This window comes from Phyllostomus discolor, chromosome 1 (assembly GCF_004126475.2).
Source record: "Phyllostomus discolor isolate MPI-MPIP mPhyDis1 chromosome 1, mPhyDis1.pri.v3, whole genome shotgun sequence".
In the NCBI taxonomy this organism is placed as follows: Eukaryota; Metazoa; Chordata; class Mammalia; order Chiroptera; family Phyllostomidae; genus Phyllostomus; species Phyllostomus discolor.
Genome location: NC_040903.2, coordinates 57,235,001 through 57,244,022, shown reverse-complemented (window position 1 = coordinate 57,244,022; position 9,022 = coordinate 57,235,001). Strand labels below are relative to the sequence as shown.

Genomic DNA, 9,022 nt, shown 5'->3' with positions numbered 1-9,022 from the left:
AACATTCAAATACATGGAGACTGAATAACATGTTATTAAATAATGAATAGATTAACAATGAAATCAGGGAAGAAATCAAAAAGCATCAGGAAACAAATAAATATAAACACACAACATCCCAAAACATATAGGACACAGCGAAGGCAGTTCTGAGAAGAAAGCTGATAGCAATATAGGTCTACCTGAAGATGATAGGAAAATCTCAAATAAACAACCTAACTCAGCATATACAAGGACTAGAGGAATAACAAAAGAGCAGATAATGGTAGGGAAGGGTTTTCAGGAACATCTATAAAGGACACATGGACAAAACCAAAAGGGGGTAGGATGAAGGGTGGGAAGTGGGGGTGGCTGGGGTGGGGGAGAGTGGTAGGAGGAAGATAGAGACAATTGTACTTGAACAATAATTTAAAAGGGATTAAAAACAAAATAAATAACTTTAAAATGGAAAAAGCAAAGCCAAAAACAAGTAGAAGGTAAGAAATAATAGAGATCAGAGCAGAATTAAATGACAGAGACTAAAAAAAATTCAAAGGATCATTAACTCTAGGAGGTGATTCTATGAAAAGATAAACAAAATTGACAAACCTTTAACCAGACTCATCCAGAAAACAAGAGAGAGGACCCAAACAAATAAAATTAGAAATGAAAGAGAAGTTACAGCTGATACCACAGAAACACAAAGGATTGTAAAAAATTACTATGAACAACTATATGCCAAGAATTCAACAACTTGGGCAAAATGGACAAATTTCTAGAAAACTACCATCTTTCATAACTGAATCAAAAAGCAGCAGGAAGCCTGAATAGACCATTAACAACCAGTGAAATTGAAGCAACAATAAAAAAACTCCTGGCACGCCAGGACTCTGTACCAGATGGCTTCCCAGGTGAATTTTACCAAACATTTAAAGAAGAACTAACTCCTTTCCACATAAACTATTCCAGAAAATTCAAGAAGAGGTAAAACTCCTAAACTCTTTTTATAGGGCCAGTATCATCCTAATTCCAAAATCAGATAAAGACACAACAAAGAAAAAAAACTACAGAGTAGTCAGTATCTCTGATAAACAGGGATGCTAAAGTCCTCAACAAAATATTGGCTATCTAGATTCAGCAATACATTGAAAAGATCATACACCATGATCAAGTGGGATTCACCCCAGACATCCAAGGATGGTACAATATGTGCACATCAATAAATGTAATATACTGCATAAACAAAATGAAGGACAAAAATCATGTGATCATATCAATAGATACTGAAAAAAATCCATCACCCATTTATGATGAAAACTTAGCAAAGTGAGAATAGAAGGAGCATACCTCAACGTGATAAAAGAACATGATATGAGAAGCCTACAGCCAACATTATATTCAATGGGCAAAAACTAAAAGCTTTCCTCTTAAGATTAGGAACAAGACAAGTGTGTCTTTTTTCACCATTCTTATTCAACATAGTACTGGCAATTCTAGCCATGGCAATCAGACAAGAAAAAGAAATCCAAATTGGAAAGGAGGTAATAAAACTGTCATTATTTACAGATGACATGATAGTGTACATTGATAGTGTACATAGAAAACACTGTAGTCTCCCCAAAGCCTACTTGACCTAATAAGTGAATATGGCAAAACAGCAGGGTACAAATTCAGTATTCAGAAATTTATGGCATTTTTGTACACCAACAATGAAATATCAGAAAAGAATCCTATTTGCTGTAGCAACAAGAAAAATAAAGTACCTAGGAATAAATTTAACCAAGGAGGTAAAAGACCTACACTCAGAAATCTATAAATGCTGAAGAAAGAAATTAAGGAAGATACAAATAAATGGAAGCATATACTGTGTATATGGATTAGAAGAATTAACATCATTAAAAAGTCCATACTATCTAAAGCAATCTATAGATTCAATGAAATTCCTATTAAAATACCAATGGCATATTTCACAGATCTAGAACAAATACTTCAAAAATTTATATGGAACCACAGAAGACCCTGAATAGCCTCAGCAATCTTGAGAAACAACAAAGTAGGAGGGATCACAATATGTGATATCAAACTATACTAGAAGTTCATGGTAATCAAAACAGTCTGGTATTGGCATAAGAACAGACACATAGATATAAGACCATGTTCTATGGTCAATTAATATTTGACAAAGGAAACATAAACATAAAATGGAGTAAAAACAGCCTCTTCAATAAATGGTATTGGGAGAAGTGGACCATTACATGCAAAAAAAAAAAGAAACTAAACCACCAATTTACACAATACACCAGAATAAACTCAAAATGGATAAAAGACTCAAATATAAGTCATGACACCATAAAAGTCCTAGAGGAGAACATAAGCAATAATATTTCAGATATCCACGTAGCAATATTTTTGCTGCTATATCTTCTAGGGCAAGGGAAATAAAAGAAAAATAAACAAATGGGAGTACATCAAATTAAAAAGCTTCTGCATGGCTAAAGAAAACATCAGCAAAATGAAAAGGGAACCAACTGTATGGGAGAACATGTTTGTCAATGATACATCGGACAAGGGTTTGATCTCCAAAATATGTAAAGAACTCATATGACTCAACACCAGGAAGACAACACATTTAATTAAAAAATGGGCAAAGGATCTGAATAGACACTTTTCCAAGGAGGGCATACAGATGGTCCATAGACATATAAAAAGATGCTCAACATCAGTAGCCATCATAGAGATGCAAATTAAAACCACAATGAGCCCTGGCTGGCATAGCTCAGTGGATTGAGCTCGGGCTGTGAACCAAAGTGTCGCAGGTTTGATTCCCAGTCAGGGTACATGCCTGGGTTGCAGGCCATGACCCCCAGCAACCACACATTGATGTTTCTCTCTATCTCCCTCCTTTCCCTCTCTAAAAATAAAATAAATTAAAAAATCTTTAAAAATACACAATGAAATACCACACCTGTCACAATGGCAATCATTAATAAATCTACAAACAAGAAGTGCTGGCGAGGATGTGGAGAAAAGGGAACCCTAGTGCACTGTTGGTGGGAAAGCAGACTGGTGCAGCCATTGGGGCAAACAGTATGGAAGTTCCTCAAAAAACTAAAAATGGAACTGCCTTTTGACCCAGTGATTTTACTGCTGGGCATATAGAATCCTAAATCAGCAATTCAAAAGAATTCATGCACCCCTATGTTCATAGCAGCACTATTTACAATAACCAAGTGCTAGAAACAGCATAAGTGCCCATCAGTAGATGAGTGGATCAAAACACTGTGGTACAGTTACACAATGGAATACCACACAGCATAAAGAAGGAAGGAGCTCCTACCCTTCATGACAACATGGATGGAACTGGAGAGCATTATGCTATGTGAAATAAGACAGGTGGTAAAAGACAAATGCCATATGACTTCATCTATAAGTGTAACCTAATCAACAAAACAAACAAGCAAGTAAAGTAGAACCAGAGATATGGAAATAAAGAACAAACTGACAGTGACCAAAGGGGAGCCGGAAGGGGTATAACAGGAGAAAGAAGGGGAAAGGTCAAGTAAAGGACTATGTATAAAGGACCCAAGGACAAAGACAACAGGGGGGAGGACTGACTGTGGGAAGTGGGTGGTAGGTAGAGCAGGGGAGAGTAATGGGGGGAAATGAGGACAACTGTAATTGAACAATCATAAAAAAAAATCAGTGATGATAGAATACCCTAAATGAGGAGAATTATATATACTGAACTCTCTATAACTGAGGTTCAGTACTATACACACAAACACAAAGTCAGGTACAGACAGCTCTAGTTGCATAGGTCATGTGTTCAAAGCCAAGGAGAGTGCAGCAAGTAGTAACCTTGATGTCTTTAGAGAAAGCATTACACCATTTTGTTTATATGAGCTGAGTAAAGAATTGACTAAAGAAAGGGAAAGATCTAGCACCAGGTGGACTGGAAAGAAGACAGATTTTTAAGGGAAATCACATTAGTATTGAAAGAAGTGGTGGTTGCATAGAATCAATTACCTTGTGTCATCTCATGGACTTCTTAAATGTTAAAACTGGAGATAACCTTGACTTTCATTTGCTGTATTAAGTACAGGAATGTCAGAAGATTTTTGATATTCCTCATATGCAAAACATGGGAATATTAATTTCCTATTGAGAAAGTATAAAACTTTTATGAAAGTCACTAAGTAGTTTGTAACCCAAGAGTAATGAAAAATCATTGATTTATTCCAATTTCCTAAATCAGCAATGAGAAAACAAAAGCATGGGCCCGCTGTGAGACAGACCTGAACTGAAGCTCCAGAGCTCACCTCACCTCTCTTAAGTGCCTATTCTGATGGAACAGTTACCTGTAGGGTCTCCTGGAATTAGTGTCAATTCAGACTTAGTATCCAGTAATCCCAGAAAAGTCTGATTGTTTCCTTGTCCCCAGTGCACCCTAGGAAAAAGCCATTGGTCCCTTTTGAAAGGTTGGAGAAAGATCAACAGTATAAATTTTGGGCAGTGTCCTGGGGTTCTCCCCTTCAATCAAGTGATTCTGGGTCCATAAAATATTTGCAGTCTTGGAATTGATTGAGGGGCCATGACTGTCAATTTTTATGATTCAAGTTAGGCTTTATTCACTTAACCTAGAAGTATTTTGCTTATACAGATCAAGTAAGAATTTAGTAGGCTTCCCATCTACAACTTTTAGGAACGCCAAGATCAAGTAGCAACACTATCAGTCTCTGCAAGTCAACTCATACTGCTTTGACTTTGCTGCCCATTATGGTAACCATGTCCACCTTGCTTTTGGTAAATGAGGGTCACCACTTGGCCCCTGCCACCCTGTGATCCAATTATTCCCATTGCATTTAGCTCTCCCAGCTTAGTGGCAGCAGTTCCCATTGTAAGTTCTAGCCTACAGAAAAGAATGATAACAGAGCTCTTCAGGGATGCTGGGGCTCCCCTCAAAAACTTTTTTCTCACAGTTCTGTTGAAACATGTATAGTCTGTGGGGCCTCCCATGTTGGGTGGATAGGTCTTAAATGATAAATCCACTCTAACATCCCAACATTCTTAAGCTTTTGAATCCCTTCCTCTAGAGTAAACTAATGTAGTTCTGGTATTACAAGTTCATGTATTGGGAACCACTATTAGGCCCATGTCTGAGCTTACCAACCAAACAAACTTTGCACTTCATCTTTAGGGTTGTGTTGGGACTTAAGTCTAATTACAGGTTTGGAAGCAGAGAGAGGTGGTTAGGGTGAGGCCTGAAGAGAGTAAGTAGTATCTAGTAAGGCAACTACTTGTACATCAGAGGAGGCCATTACCGTTTCCTCAGGCAATGCAAGGTTAATCTTCTTCCATGGGGTTAGAGGGCTCAACTGTACCAGCAAAGAAGACTCATCATAATTTAGGAGTTCAAAGTCCCCAGCTTCTACAGGTCCACATTCCAATTTTCAGGATCCCTTTCCTTTTCAATAATACCCTCACTTTAACAGTAGATACCATGGGATGTTGTCAAATTAATTTAGAATCTTGCAAGATGAGATTCTGGGTTTGGTTTTCAGCAATGTAAGTTCTTCAGCTACTTGAGAGAAGGTTCTCTTTAAGTGCAGACATAGAAGTTCTTGGGTCATTTATGCAACACTTGAGCTGAGCATGTGAAACCACAAGCTCATTATTTTCTGTCCTCACTCTGTCCAGTGACATTAGAAGCAACCAGCCAGTCTCAATATACTCAATAGTTTAACAAAAATGTTTAAAGAGATCATATAGATGGTCACCCTGAACTGGATGTCTTGTAAGTGTTTGATTACAAGTATCCAGGGATGATATTTTGCATATCCCTATTGCCACACCATGCCCATGGTGTATCAGTGCTCTTTACTACTGGAAATAAAGCTAATATTGTTAAGTCTAATGAGATTGGAAAACAAATTCCAGAAGCACCAGAACCAACTCAGAAAATTCATTTTTAAGATTCTGTTCCTCTAGAACTACTCTCAGTACCAAAAATCTGTAGTAGGTTTCTCCAGAGAGACAGAGTACAGAAAGAGATTGAGAGATTGATTCTTGTATCTCTGGAGACTTGACAACCTCCAAAATCTGATGGTAGGCTGGCAGCTGAGAACCCAAAAAAGAGGTGCCATGAGTCCAAAGGCTGTTTGCTAAAAGAACTTGCCCAATGGGGGTCAGTCTTTCTTCTATTAAGGCCTTTTACTCATGGCCTTACTCAGTGAGGTTCACCAGCATTATGCAGAATAATCTGCTTCACTCAAAATCTACTGATTTGAATGTTAACCTTATTCAAAAACACCTTTACAGAAATATCCAGAATAATGTTTCACCAAATATCTGGGCCCATGGCTTAGCCAACTTGACTCATAAGATTAATCATTGCATTGTCTTAACCTCATTACCAAAATAAAGATATTGTTTTTTTAAGATTTTATTTATTTATTTTAGAGAGGGAAGGGAGGGAGAAAGAGAGAGAGAGAAACATCAATGTGCAGTTGCTGGGGGCCGTGACCTGCAACCCAGGCATGTGCCCTGACTGGGAATCGAACCTGTGATGCTTGGTTCGCAGCCCAAGCTCAATCCACTGAGCTATGCCAGCCAGGGCTCAAAAATAAGGATATTGGATAGTGTAACACATTTTATGGCCCTTCTTCTTCTTGAAAAAATTATATATCTTTATAATTTCAGTTCTTATTCCTACAGTATTTTGTTTATAACAAAACAAACAAAAAATCCCATGGTCTTCCCTTTGGTCCCTGGAGATGAGAGATGTCAAGGGCTTTCCTGTATGGTTGTAGGAAATCAAGTCCCTGGAATTTTCTGGTCTGTTTAAACCATGTTGAAAACCACATGTAATGTTTGTTCTGACTTGCTAAGACCCTAAGAGACCTTTAGACTACAGGTGTGAAACCTGCACATTTTTTCCCTTAGAAGCAGGACTAATGTGAAGGGAACAGATTTGCTGTACAGCCATCCAACAGCCCAGGAAACCTTGCTGAAGGGACCTAATATAGCATGAAAATTCCCCAGCAGTGTAATCAACTGGGGGACTAAAGAATCGTTAATATGAACCTATGCCTTTGACTTTCAGTTTATTATTGTCCTCTCTTCTACTGTTTTCTGTTCAGTCCTGATCTCCTCTTGACCTCCTGTTCTTTCAATAACCTTTCACTATTCTAACTTTCTGCCTGGAATTTTCCACCCTTTGGCATTTTCTCCCTTGAGATGCTTATGTAACTGTTTGGTGACTTATTCCATTAGTTCCTCTCTGGACGAGATGATTTTGCTAATCTTGACATCCTAGGGCTCCTGAACTCATCATTTAGATTCCTGTTGCCTTTTAAAGTCATTTGTGTCAATCATTTTTTAATAGAATTTTATATTTGTTACCTCCTTAGCTACTTTCCTTGTGAGAATTTATATTGAGTAAAAATGCCATTTGTCCTCAGGAAACTCATTTTTCTCTCCAGCTGAAGTTTACTAATCTGAAGTAAACTTTAGAGCCATTGAGTTGCCTTCTAGCTCTGAAGCTGTTTGGCTATGTTGGTAAATGGCCTGGAGGTTTAACAATCACTGCAGAAGTGGTCAATGAACACACGAGATTTGGTAAATGACTCATCTGTCAATTTCATACTTGGGTGTGTATCCTGTTTCTAATGTGACGATCATCCAATATTCTCTGACTCACTGATTTCGTATTCTATATAGTTGTATTTTTTCTTCTTAACTTATTTTGGGACTATGTTTTTCCTTTATAATCAGGGCTGAATTTTTCTTGTTTCCATGCAGTTTATAGGAATTAGGTATAAAACATTCTGCAGTATCTCAGCAGGCACTAAAAGGTATGTGAGACTCTAGGAGCATTGTAATTCATTACCCCAGCATCTTCAGAGGGAGTGTCAGTCAATACCAGGGTGTTTGCAAAATATCATTGGCATGCAGAAAGAAATACTCATACCTCTGTTACAGTTATTTTAATCTCATCCTTTAAAATTATCTTCATTTTATATTTTATAATGTCTATATTAATATACCAGTAGATATTTAGAGAATAGACTGTCTTTATATCTGCGTACAATGTACTTACTTAAAAGTTTTTTATTGTTTGGGAGGTGTGATTAAATAGTTTGGAGGCCAAACATTTGCTCCTTCAGGTGTAAAGTCATTAGGGTCCTGTATTAGTCAGCGTTCCTTTGTTGTAAGCAACAGAAACTCATTGACCAACTGAGGCAAGAACTGAAAACACTGCTGGCTTAAAAAGTCAAGAGAGGGCTGGGCCATCCAGCCTCTTAAGAAGAAAGCTATAGCAGCCTTGGACTTCTGGGGCAGCACCACCTCTACTAATCCTTAGGGACTTGCCATTGGTTGACTCAACTCTAGTTATCTCCCTCCCTCAGGGTCTCTACTCAAATTCATGTTTCTAAGGAAGAGAGTCTGAATGGTCTACCTTGAGTCACATGCCCCACCTCTAAAAACCTTTTCTTAGCATTTTTTCATAAATATGTCCTGTGAAATATTTTCTGTTATAAATGTCTATAAATTCAGATACCAAGACATGAATACTTACTGAAAAATGCCGATTATGACATAATTTTCATACCCAGAAAGAGAAAATGTAGCACATGTTTAGTCGAAAATGTCACTTTTCTGCCAGAAGCAATACTTCTGATTTTTAACTTTGTTGTGGTTTTCTCCTTTCCTTTTCTATTTCACTTACTTGACATTTGAATTCTTAAACTTTTTTATTGTGGTTCAATTACAGTTGTCCCCATTTCTCTCCCCTACCTCCCACATTCAATCCTCCCCCACCCCCATTGTCTTTGTCCATGTGTCCTCCATACATGTTCCTTGATGGACTGTCCCTTATTTTCTCCTGTTATCCCTCTCCCCACTCCATTCTGGTTACTGTCAGTTTGTTCTTTATTTAAATATCTCGGGTTATATTTTGCTTGCTTGTTTGTGTTTTCCTTAGGTTACACTTATATGTGAGATCATATGGTATTTGTCTTATACTGCCTAGCTCATTTCACTT

The 9,022-nt window shown here is 37.6% G+C and overlaps 1 protein-coding gene across 1 annotated transcript in view; it reads left to right on the top strand.

The window, feature by feature from the left end:
• The window catches only part of MYO3A (myosin IIIA), a 204,354-nt gene that overhangs the window by 27,457 nt on the left and 167,875 nt on the right, over positions 1-9,022 (top strand). The gene's annotated exons all lie outside the window — the stretch shown is intronic.